Here is a 12,500-nt window from a genome sequence, read left to right as displayed (position 1 = left end):
GCGCGTGCCGGCTCCGTCGGGGACGAAATGTGCCGGGCAAGTCCGCCGCGAGGCAACAGTCCTGTGCGGAGTGGAGCGGAAGGCCCGCCGCGGCGGCAGCAGACCCCCCCTCCCTCCCACCCCGGCGGGGCATCCGCCCAAAGCCCACCCCAAGCGTTCCAAAGTACCGAGGAGCGTTGCAAACGGGAACGGCCCGGACACGCGACCCGGTCGCACGGGATGCGCGTCCCGGTCGCACGGGTCGCGCGTCCCGGGAGGGCCGACGGACGAAGCCGAAGTGGCGCACGGCCGCCGCGCACGGACGGCCGGCGGCGGCGCCCGTGCGCCGGAAAGTCGTCGGGCGCGCGACGGCTCCGTCGGGGACGAACGGTGCCGGGCACGACCGCCGCGAGGCAACGGACTTGTGCGGAGGGGGGCGGAAGGCCCGCCGCGGCGGCGCCAGCCCCCCCTCCCTACCACCCCGACGGGGCATCCGCCCAAAGCCCACCCCAAGCGTTCCAAAGTACCGAGGAGCGTTGCAAACGGGAACCGCCCGGACACGCGTGCCGGTCGCACGGGATGCGCGTCCCGGTCGCACGGGTCGCGCGTCCCGGGAGGGCCGACGGAGGAAGCCGGCGCACGGCCGCCGCGCGGACGGCCGGCGGGGGCGCCCATGCGCCGGGGCCTCGGCGGGCGCGGGCCGGCTCCCTCGGGGACGAACGGTGCCGGGCCCGCCCGCCGCGAGGCGACGGACTTGTGCGGAGTGGAGCGGAAGTCCCGCCGCGGCAGCAGCAGCCCCCCCTCCCTACCACCCCGGCGGGGCATCCGCCCAAGGCCCACCCCAAGCGTTCCAAAGTACCGAGGAGCGTTGCAAACGGGAACGGCCCGGACACGCGTCCCGGTCTCACGGGATGCGCGTCCCGGTCGCACGGGTCGCGCATCCCGGGAGGGCCGACGGAGGAAGCCGGCGCACGGCCGCCGCGCGGACGGCCGGCGGCGGCGCCCATGCGCCGGGGCCTCGGCGGGCGCGTGCCGGCTCCCTCGGGGACGAACGGTGCCGGGCGCGCCCGCCGCGAGGCGACGGACTTGTGCGGAGTGGAGCGGAAGTCCCGCCGCGGCAGCAGCAGCCCCCCCTCCCTACCACCCCGGCGGGGCATCCGCCCAAGGCCCACCCCAAGCGTTCCAAAGTACCGAGGAGCGTTGCAAACGGGAACGGCCCGGACACGCGTCCCGGTCTCACGGGATGCGCGTCCCGGTCGCACGGGTCGCGCATCCCGGGAGGGCCGACGGAGGAAGCCGGCGCACGGCCGCCGCGCGGACGGCCGGCGGCGGCGCCCATGCGCCGGGGCCTCGGCGGGCGCGTGCCGGCTCCCTCGGGGACGAACGGTGCCGGGCGCGCCCGCCGCGAGGCGACGGACTTGTGCGGAGTGGAGCGGAAGTCCCGCCGCGGCAGCAGCCGCCCCCCCTCCCTACCACCCCGGCGGGGCATCCGCCCAAAGCCCACCCCAAGCGTTCCAAAGTACCGAGGAGCGTTGCAAACGGGAACGGCCCGGACACGCGTCCCGGTCGCACGGGATGCGCGTCCCGGTCGCACGGGTCGCGCGTCCCGGGAGGACAGACCGAGCAAGCCGAGGTGCCGCTCACGGCCGCCGCGAGGGACGTACGGCGCCGGCGCCCGCGCCCCGTGGCACGGCCTAGAGCGTGCCCCCCTGCCACCCCATCGGGGCATCGGCGCAAAGCCCACCGCGGGGTAGATAACCGAAGGCAACGAGGGACGGTGGATGCACATATCCGAGCAGTGGCGATAGGGCCGGAGGGAGCACCGACAGGGCCGTGAGATTTTAAAGTACCGAGGGAATTTGCAAACCGGGCCCGCCCCTCCCCCCGTCCATCGCACGCCGATCGGGGGTCCGGCGCCCCGCGGGGGGCTGCCGGCATGCGCTCCCGGTGCAGGCATCGACGAGCCGCCCGCGACCTCCACTCGGGTCCGAGCCCCCAAGCGCGGATGCCGAAACGCGCCGGCCGCGGCAGCCCCACCCCTGCCACCCCATCGGGGCATCGGCGCAAGGCCCACCCTGGGGTAGATAACCGAAGGCAACGAGGGACGGTGGATGCACATATCCGAGCAATAGCGATAGGGCCGGAGCGAAGACCGAGGGGGTCGGGGGGTTTTAATGTTCCGAGGGAAGTTGGAAACGGGGCCCGCCCGGACGCCCGTCCCTCGCACGCCGATCGGGGGTCCCGCACCCCGCGGGGGGCTGCCGGCATGCGCCCCTAGTACAAGCATCGACGAGTCGCCCGCGACCTCCACTCGGATCCGGCGGCGCACGCGCGGATGGCGAAACGCGGCGGCCGCGGCTGCAGCCCCCCTACCACCCCGTTGGCGCGTCGGCGCAAAGCCCACCCCGGGGAGGATAACCGAAGGCGACGAGGGACGATGCATGCACATATCCGAGCAAATACCGAGAGGGTCGGGGGGAAGACCGAGAGGCAAGGGGTGTTTAGAGTACCGAGGGAAGTTGCGAAAGGGGCCCGCCCGGACGCTCGCCGCTCGCAGGCGATCCGGCGGGGCGCACGGAGGGCGCCGCCCATCGCCGGAGCTTGCTCGGTCATCTCTGCCGCACGGACACGTAAGCGCCGCCGCGCAAGGTTCGGCCGGCGGGGCGGACGGTTCGCCGCCGCAGGCCTTTCCCGCAGCCGGAACGTGGGCCCGGCGTTGCGCGCCGGCGGGCCGCGCAATCCGCCGGGGCGCACGGCGGGCGCCGCCCGTCGCCGGGGCTTCGCTCGGTCATCTCGGCCGCACGGACACGTGCGCGCAGCCGCGGAAGGTTCGGTCGGCGGGGCGGACGGTTCGCCGACGCAGGCCTCTCCCGCGGCCGGAACGCGGGACCGGCGTTGCGCGCCGGCGGAAGGCGCGATCCGGCAGGGCGCACGGCGGGCGCCGCCCGGGCTTCGCTCGGTCATCTCGGCCGCACGGACACGTGCGCGCCGCCCATCGCCGGGGCTTCGCTCGGTCATCTCGGCCGCGCCGCCACGTGCGCGCCGCCGCGGAAGGCTTGGCCGGCCGGGCGGACGGTTCGCCGCCGCAGGCCTTTCCCGCAGCATGCGCCCCTTCGCCCGAACGACCGCGGGACTCCGGTACGGCCTAGCCGTCGGCCGCCCGGCTGCAAGCCGTCGGGGCCGCTCGATCCCCGTCGCGTGCCGGCCGCCGCTCGGGCCAGCCGGCCGGCTGCCGCACGTAACCTCTGACCTCATCAGCGGTCGATCCGCACCGCGCTGGTCTTCGGTGCGGACCCGTCGGGGCCGTGCCGCGCCGGCAGTCGCATCCGGTTCCGCAGGCGCCGCCCGGTTGCCTCCCGCCCTCGTGCGCTCGCGCCGGCCGGGCGACGCGGTGCCCGCGGGACTCGGGCATGGTTGAGCCGTCGGCCGCCCGGCGGCATGCCGCCGCCGCTCCGCGCCGCGTGCCGGCTGCGCTCCTCCCCGCGCCCGTCCGCGGGCGGGCCCGCCGCCGCTCGCGCCGGCCGGGCGACGCGGTGCCCGCGGGACTCGGGCATGGTTGAGCCGTCGGCCGCCCGGCGGCATGCCGCCGCCGCTCCGCGCCGCGTGCCGGCTGCGCTCCTCCCCGCGCCCGTCCGCGGGCGGGCCCGCCGCCGCTCGCGCCGGCCGGGCGACGCGGTGCCCGCGGGACTCGGGCACGGTTGAGCCGACGGCCGCCCGGCGGCATGCCGCCGCCGCTCCGCGCCGCGTGCCGGCTGCGCTCCTCCCCGCGCCCGTCCGTGGGCGGGCCCGCCGCCGCTCGGCCTAGCCCCCCGGCTGCCGCACGTAACCTGCGACCTCGTCGGCGCTGGATGCGCGTCGTGACAGTTTTCGGTGGGGCGCCGCGGAGGCGCCGGGGGCCCATGCGACGGGCCAGGGGGCGAACGGAGGGCTCGGTCAGCCCTAACAGGGGACCGGCGACAAAGGAGCGGTCGCGCAAAGCTTCGTAAGGGACCCAGACGACGGGCCTACCGATCCGAAGCACCGCGCACGGACGCGCAGCGGGCCCACGACGGGCCGACACGGAAGGCCCGCCGCCAAGGCCGCAAAACCGACAAAGGAACCCACGGGGACGCACCAGAGCGGGCAAAGCTTTCACCGAACGGGACGGGACCGAGCCCCCGCAACAGGCGAGGGCGACGGATCCGACCAAGTAAGGCCGATCCCGCTCCACGCACGCGCGGCCGCAGGAACTTCGTGAGGGACGGGACGACCGGCCGACCGAACCGAAGCGCCGCGCACGGCCGCCGCGAGGGCCGGCCGGAGGCATAGACCGAGCGCCGCGCCAGCGGAAGGAGCGTGCCGGCTCCGTCGGGGACCACCTGCGCACGGTCCGTCCGAGCGAGCCGACGGACCGGCGCGGAAGGCCCGGCGCCGAGCCCGCAAAACCGACAAAGGAACCCACAGGGACGCACCAAAGCGGCCCAAGATTTCACCGAGACGGGACCGAGCCCACGCAACATGCGATGGCGACGGATCGGACCAAGTAAGGCCGATCCAACTCCGCGCGCGCGCGGCCGCGAGCACTTCGTGAGGGACAGGAAGACCGGCCGACCGAACCGAAGCGCCGCGCACGGCCGCCACAAGGGCCGGCTGGAGGCGTAGACCGAGAGCCGCACCAGCGGAAGGAGCGTGCCGGCTCCGTCGTGGGCCAACTCCGCGGGGCCCATCCGAGCGAGCCGACGGGCCGGCGCGGAAGGCCCGGCCGAACCCGCAAAACCGACAAAGGAACCCACAGGGACGCACCAGAGCGGACAAAGATTTCACCGAACAGGACGGGACCGAGCCCACGGAACATGCGAGGGCGAAGGATCGGACCAAGTAAGGCCGATCCAACTCCGCGCGCGCGCGGCCGCGAACACTTCATGAGGGACGGGAAGACCGGCCGACCGATCCGAAGCACCGCGCACGGCCGCCGCAAGGGCCGACCGAAGGAATAGACCGAGCACCGCACCAGCGGAAGGAGCGTGCCGGCTCCGTCGTGGGCCAACTCCGCGGGGCCCATCCGAGCGAGCCGACGGGCCGGCACGGAAGGCCCGGCCGAACCCGCAAAACCGACAAAGGAACCCACAGGGACGCACCAGAGCGGACAAAGATTTCACCGAACGGGACGGGACCGAGCCCACGCAACATGCGAGGGCGAAGGATCGGACCAAGTAAGGCCGATCCAACTCCGCGCGCGCGCGGCCGCGAAAACTTCGTCAGGGACGGGACGACGGGCCGACCGATCCGAAGCGCCGTGCACGGCCGCCGCAACGGCCGGCCGGAGGCGTAGACCGAGCGCCGCGCCAGCAGAAGGAGCGTGCCAGCTCCGTCGTGGGCCCGCTGCGCGTGGCCCATCCGAGCGAGCCGACGGGCCGAATCCCTCGAGGACGAACGGTGCCGGGCACGCCCGCAGCGAGTGCCCACGGCGGGCTTGTGCGGAGTGGAGCGGAAGGCCCGCCGCGGCGGCAGCAGCCCCCCCTCCCTACCACCCCAGCGGGGCATCCGCCCAAAGCCCACCCCAAGCGTTCCAAAGTACCGAGGAGCGTTGCAAACGGGAACCGCCCGGACATGCGTCCCGGTCGCACGGGATGCGCGTCCCGGTCGCACGGGTCGCGCGTCCCGGGAGGGCCGACGGAGGAAGCCGAAGTGCCGTGCGCGGCCGCCGCGACGGCCGGACGGCGGCGGCGCCCGTGCGCCGCGGCAAAGGCGGGAGCGGCCCGGCTCCGTCCGGGGCGCCGCGAGCTTCGGTCGAACCTTTGCCGTGACTCTTCGCAATAGGCCAAGCCCATTCACACTTGGCCAAGCCTAGGCCAAGCCAAGGCCTCCAATGCTTGGCCAAGTGCCTCCAAGGTCGGCCAAGACGGTGCCCAGCGTGCCAAAGCCATGGCATGCCCATGCGCGGCCCAAGCCGCGCCCATGAGCCCCAGCCGCACGCGGCCGCGCGCGCCCGCGCCCAGGCCACGGCCGCGCTGCGCGCCTGGCGCGCGCGCCCGCGCCCAGGCCACGGCCGCGCCCAGGCCCCGGCCGCGCCGCGCCCGCCCAGGCCCCGGCCGCGCCGCGCCCAGGCCACGGCCGCGCGCGCCCGCGCCGACGCCCCGGCCGCGCTGCGCGCCTGCTGCGCGCGCCCGCGCCCAGGCCCCGGCCGCGCGCGCCCGCGCCCAGGCCACGCCCGCGCGTGCCCGACCGCCCCCGCGTGCGCGCCCAACGCGGCCTGCCGCGGCCGCCCACGCGCGCCCAACGCGGCCTGCCGCGGCCGCCCACGCACGCCGTCGCCCCGCCTGGCGGCCTGTGTTGAAGACCCTCGCAAGCGCCACCGTCGGGGCCTTCAACCAAGGGGAAATACCGGCCCGGAGGAGGACCACGAAAGGACATGCCAAGGTATGAGTTTACTATTTTGCTTGGAAAGCATTGGCCGAAGCCCATTTACGCTTGGCCAAGCCTTGGCCAAGCCCCTCCATGCTTGGCCTAGCCTTGGCCAAGCTCTTCTCCACTCGGCCAAGCTCACCCATGACCGTGCCCAACCAAGGCCGCGCCCGTGCCCACGCTCGAGCGCGCCCAAGACATGCCCAAGCATGCCTCAGCCCACTGCTGGGCGCGCCCAGGCCATGGCTGGGCGAGCCCAGGCCACAGCCACACTCAGGCCACGGCTGGGCACGCCCAGGACACAGGCCGCGCGCCCAGCCGCCCGCCCGCGCGCCCAGGCGCGCGCCTGCACGCCCAGGCGAGGTTCGGGCCAGCGAACCTCGCCGCTGACCGCAGGGCCCGCGCGCCCGCCCGCGCGCCCGCCCGCGCGCCCGCCCGCGCGCCAGGCCGCGCGCCCGCCCGCGCGCCCGGCCGCGCGCCCGCCAGCATGCCCGGGCGAGGTTCGGCCCAGCGAACCTCGCCGCTTGCGCGCGCGCCCAGGCGCGCCCGACCGTCCCTGCGCGCCGCCTGCGCGAGCGCCCACGCGCGCCCGACCGGACCTGCGCGCGCGCCCACGCGCGCCCGACCGCCCCTGCGCACGCCGCCTGCCGCGCCTCGGCGCCCGTGCCGCGCCCTGCCGCACGCCTGCCGCGCCTCGGCGCCCGTGCCGCGCCCTGCCGCACGCCTGCCGCGCCCACGCGCGCCTGCCGCGCCCCTGCCGCGCCCCCTGGCGCCCTGCCGCGCCCCCTGGCGCCCTGCCGCGCCCCTGCCGCGCCCCCTGGCGCCCTGCCGCGCCCCTGCCACGCCCCCTGGCGCCCTGCCGCGCGCCCAGGCGCCCTGCCGCGCGCCCAGGCGCCCTGCCGCGCGCCCAGGCGCCCTGGCACGCGCCCAGGCGCCCTGCCAGCCAGCCTGCCGCGCCCAGGCGCCCTGCCACAGCCCCCAGGCCGTGCCATAGGCCTGCCAGCCCCCTGCCAAGGCCCCAGCCGGGCCAACAGCCTATGTCCAAGGCTTGCCCATGCCTTGGCCAAGCCTTTGGCCCTCCTCATGCCATGAAGACCCCTATGCCTTGGCCACTCTTGGGCCACTTGGGGAGCACTATAAATAAGAGGGAATGAGGCTCTTTTGACCATCTTACATCTTTTATCTTGCATCTTAGCACTTGTTGTATTTCGGCCTTAGTGGCTTGGGAGGGACCTTGTCTCTTTGTATTCGGTCTTGGGGTTTGTCCAAGACTTGGGCTAGGGGAAACCCATCATAGTTTCCCTTAGATATTTTGCTTGTAAGCTTCATTTTGGGAAATAGAATCAATCAAGCGTTCCTCTAACTTTCTCCACAAATACTCTTAAGTTTGATTGTTTTCTTCTCAAGCCAAGGGTCGGGTCAAGCTGCAACCAGTAGACCCTCCCCTTGCCTTGATTCCCTCGGCTACTTAAGAGCTTGGCACACCGCGGCACAAGCTCCACTACCTTGGCGTTACCCGATCGGCCCTTTTCCAACAACTTTAAGGCATCCGCAAGGTGCACACGAGCAAGACTTGGTGTGGTGGCTTGGGGGCCGAAAGCCACCCTCCAACATTGGTGCTTTCATTGAGAGACTTCCGAGGGAGGTCTCTCCAAAGAGGTAACGCCCTTGAAACCAAGAAATTTTCAATACGGGGTGGAATTAAGGAGTACTACTTTCTTGCATGCTTAGAAGTGAGCCTTAAGATTCCTACTACTTCTTGCACTTAGACTTTCTTGTTGTGAGTGTGGGAGGGTAAACTAGAAGTTCTTTACTTGCAAGTAGTACTTAAATTTTGGCACTTTAAATTCCTTGCTTGCAAAAGGGAGTGAGAACATTTTTGTTGTAAAGAGGACGGTTTGTTCTTCTATTTTGCTCATCATAGGGATAGTGCCAACGGGGAGGCTACTGGTAGTACCCGGCGCTATTTGACCCAACTATTCGGTGTTAGGGTATAGAGGGACGGCACAAGAGGGAGGCTACTGGTAGTACCTCGTGCCCTCCTAACTACACCGGGTAGGGAGCAAGTAGAGCAACAACACGTTACTCTCGGGTTGTGAGGCTTATTTGTTGTAAACCATTGTTGTAATTGGAGTTGATTGAGTGGTGTACCTTTCAAAAATATATATAAGAAGGAGGGTCGGTTCATCCCTTGGGTGACGGCCAAAGGAGGTTTGGAGGTGCATTTGTAGAAGCAAAACAATGGAGTCGGGAGCTAATTCAAATTCTCACCATGCTCGGCTAGAGGCATTGGAGGGGAGTTCGGCCCACCTAAACCGAACCCTTGAAAGCCAAAATCGAACCCTAGAAAATCTATCCAATACCCTAGCCGGGATGAATGCTCACTTGGAGAGGTTAGAGAGGAGGATTGGAGAAAAAGAAAGAGAAAGAGAGCATAAAAGATCAAATGATGAGGAGCCATGGTCGCACGCCTCACGGCGGGGTCATGGAAGGGATGAGAGGAGAAGTGATGCGGAAAGCCTACGAGCTAACCGAATGGAGGAGCTAGATCACCGGAGGCCTCGGAGGAGAGGAGGAAGAATTGAAGCCCGGGGGATAGAGATTGAGAGGTGGATAGAAGAAGAGGGACCTAGCCATAGTGAAGAGGGGAGTGAACCCGAGGGAGATCCATTCCATGACCAAAGGCCTATAGGCCGGAGGAACTTCATGGAAGGAAGAAGGAGGAATGAAGACTATGATGAAGATTATGCTAGGGGCCCAAGACACCAAGATAGAGGGCTAAGAAAACCGAAGATTGACTTTCCCAAGTTCGGCGGTGGTGATCCTTATGAATGGATGGACAAAGCCGAGCAATATTTTGATGTCTATGAAGTACCAAGGAGGGATCGGGTCACATTAGCTAGTTTCCATCTTGAGGGAAGAGCTAGCCGGTGGTGGAGGTGGATCCGTGACCTATATGAGAAAGATGGCAAGAGGCTTGGGTGGACGGCCTTCGTGAAGGAGTTCATGTCACAATGGGGGCCTTCTCCCGTTGTGAATCATCATGGCCAACTCGCCAAGCTAAAGCAAGAAGGAAGAGTGCAAGCATATATTGATGAGTTCCGGCTTCTACAAACCATGGTGAGTGGATGGTCGGAAGAAGCATTGTTGGGCACTTTTCTTGACGGCTTGAAGCCTTGGCTTGCCAAGGAGTTAAAGTTGAAGCAACCGGCAAGATTACAAGAAGCTATGAGGATGGCCGAGATCTTGGACCAAAGCTATGGCATGGAGAAGAAAATGTCCAAGGAAAGCTTCAACAACAAGGCCTCTACATCACTACCACCGAAGGGGCCTTGGAAGGGGAAAGAAGAAGTGAAGAAGTACAAGGAGCGGCCTCAACATGTCAAGAAGCTTTCTAGAGATGAGCTCCAAGACTACATCAAGAAGGGACTATGCTTCAAATGTGGTGACAAGTGGAGCCGGGGCCATCAATGCAAAACCGGTCAAGCTTTCCTTCTAGATGTGGGCTCCGAGGAGGAGGAGGCTACCTCGGAGGCTTCGGAGGAAGAAGATGAGGAGGAGCAAGACCATGGGGCTGATTTTAGCCCGAGAGAAGAAGAGGCCGAGCTATCCTTGCATGCCATGTCCGGAGTACAAAGACCGTCCACCATGCGTTTGATGGCATGGGTGGGCAAACATGAGGTATCTCTCTTGGTAGATAGCGGTTCATCCCATAATTTTATCAACTCCGGAATAGTGAAGAAGGTTGGATTGAAAGGGGCGACCGTGGAGCCCTTTGAAGTAAAGGTCGCTAGTGGGGAGAAGCTCAAATGTCAAGAGGTGGTAAGGGATGTTCGCATGAATATCCAAGGAGTAAGGGTCAAGGCCGACCTACATGTTCTTCAACTAGTCGGCTTGGACGTGGTGTTGGGCAATGCTTGGCTCAAAGGCTTGGGGAAGGTGCTAACCGACTATAGCACCATGACTATGGAGTTCAAGCTTGGAGGCCAAAAGAAGAAGTGGACCGCCATGAGCAACAAAGAGGTGCGGTCTTGCGAAGCCAACATGATAGAGAAGCTATGCAAAGGAGGAGCTTCTTGCTATGCCATTGTGGTGACCGGCCAACACCAAGAAGAAGACAAGAAAGAAGATGAGTTGGAGGGCATCCCTCCAAAGATCCGAAGCTTATTGGAGGCTCACCATGATGTTATGAAGGTACCCACATCTCTCCCACCTCCAAGAAGCTTTGATCACCCTATAAGATTGAAGAATGAAGCTACACCGGTGAACGTTCCACCCTACCGGTATGCTCATTTTCAAAAAGAGGAGATAGAGAGACAAGTGGAGGAGATGTTGAAGCAAGGGTTGATCCGCCATAGCACAAGTCCCTTCTCATCTCCGGTTCTACTTGTGAAGAAGAAAGATGGCACATGGAGATTTTGCACCGACTACCGGGCCTTGAATGAAGCAACTATCAAGGATCGATTCCCCATTCCCACGGTGGATGAGATGCTTGATGAACTACATGGTGCAACGGTCTTCACCAAACTTGATTTAAGGGCGGGGTACCACCAAATTCGAATGAAGGAGGAAGACATTCACAAGACGGCATTCCGGACACATTCGGGCCACTACGAATATCTTGTCATGCCATTTGGCCTTTGCAATGCTCCTTCCACATTTCAAGCTACAATGAATGAGGTATTCCGGCCTTACTTGAGGAAGTTCATGCTAGTATTTTTTGATGATATCTTGGTCTACTCCCACTCTATGGAAGAGCATGTCAAACATTTGGAAGTTGTGTTATCCATCTTGGAGAAGCACCACTTCTACATCAAGCCTCCCAAATGTGCCTTTGCCCAAAAGGAGTTAGAATATTTAGGGCACATCATATCGGGAGAAGGTGTGAAGGTGGACCAAAGGAAGATTGAGGCTATGGTGGATTGGCCTCTACCCAAGAACATCTCGGCTCTTAGAGGGTTCTTGGGATTGACCGGGTACTATCGGAGGTTTGTGAAGAACTATGGGTTGATTGCTAGACCTCTAACTTCCATGTTGAAGAAGGGAGAATTTGAATGGACTCCGGAGTCGAGAGAAGCATTTGACAACTTGAAGAGGGCCATGACTCAAACACCGGTCCTAGCACTTCCGGACTTCTCTATTCCATTTGAAGTCTACACCGATGCAAGTGGAGATGGCATCGGAGCGGTCCTTGTGCAACAAAAGAGGCCCCTAGCCTTCCTCTCCAAAGCCTTGGGCCCCATGAAGAAGGCGTGGGGAACATATGCAAGGGAGCTACTAGCATTGGTGCATGCCGTCAAGGTATGGAGGCCCTATTTGCTTGGGAAGAAGTTCACTATTATCACCGATCAACAAGCATTAAGGCATCTTTTGGAGCAAAAAATTGTGACCCCGGATCAACAAAAATTCTTAGTCAAACTACTTGGCTTTGAATATGACATTGTATACCAACCGGGGAAGGAGAACAAGGTGGCGGATGCACTATCAAGGAAAGAAGGAAGCCCAATGCTTTGGGCGGCCGAAGGAGAAGAGCCTACTTCCATGGCTCTTAGTGGGATCGAATGGAGGATTTGGGACCAAATCCGGGAGGCAAACAAGCTTGATACTCGAGCCTTGGAGATCAAAGAAAAGATTGAAGCTTCAACCGAGGGGGTGGCCAACTACAAGCTCAAGGAAGGACTCATCATCTACAAAGGGTATGTCTATGTACCTAATGTCCCTAATTTGAGAAGAAACATCCTTGATCATTTTCACAATAGTAAGGAGGGTGGACACTCGGGTTGGTTTCGCACTTATATCCGAGTTAAGCACTTCTTCTATTGGGAGGGACTTAAAGCCGAAGTCAAGGCATTGGTGGCCGGATGTGAAATTTGCCAAAAGATCAAGTATGATCCAAGGGCACCAATGGGTCTTCTTCAACCACTCCCTATTCCAAGTATGATTTGGGAAGACATCTCTATGGATTTTGTTGAAGGATTGCCTACTAGCAAAGGGTATGAAGTCATCATAGTGGTAGTGGACCGACTAAGCAAATATGCTCATTTCATCCCCATCAAACACCCTTACACGGCCAAGTCGGTGGCTACATCATTTGTGGAGTCGGTAATCAAGTTGCATGGTGTCCCAAAGAGCATAAT

The sequence above is a fragment of the Phoenix dactylifera genome, chromosome 10 (genome assembly GCF_051530095.1).
Source record: "Phoenix dactylifera cultivar Ajwa chromosome 10, Ajwa_hap1_PhDact_Kaust_v1.1, whole genome shotgun sequence".
NCBI lineage: Eukaryota > Viridiplantae > Streptophyta > Magnoliopsida > Arecales > Arecaceae > Phoenix > Phoenix dactylifera.
This window is presented reverse-complemented; position numbering follows the sequence as displayed.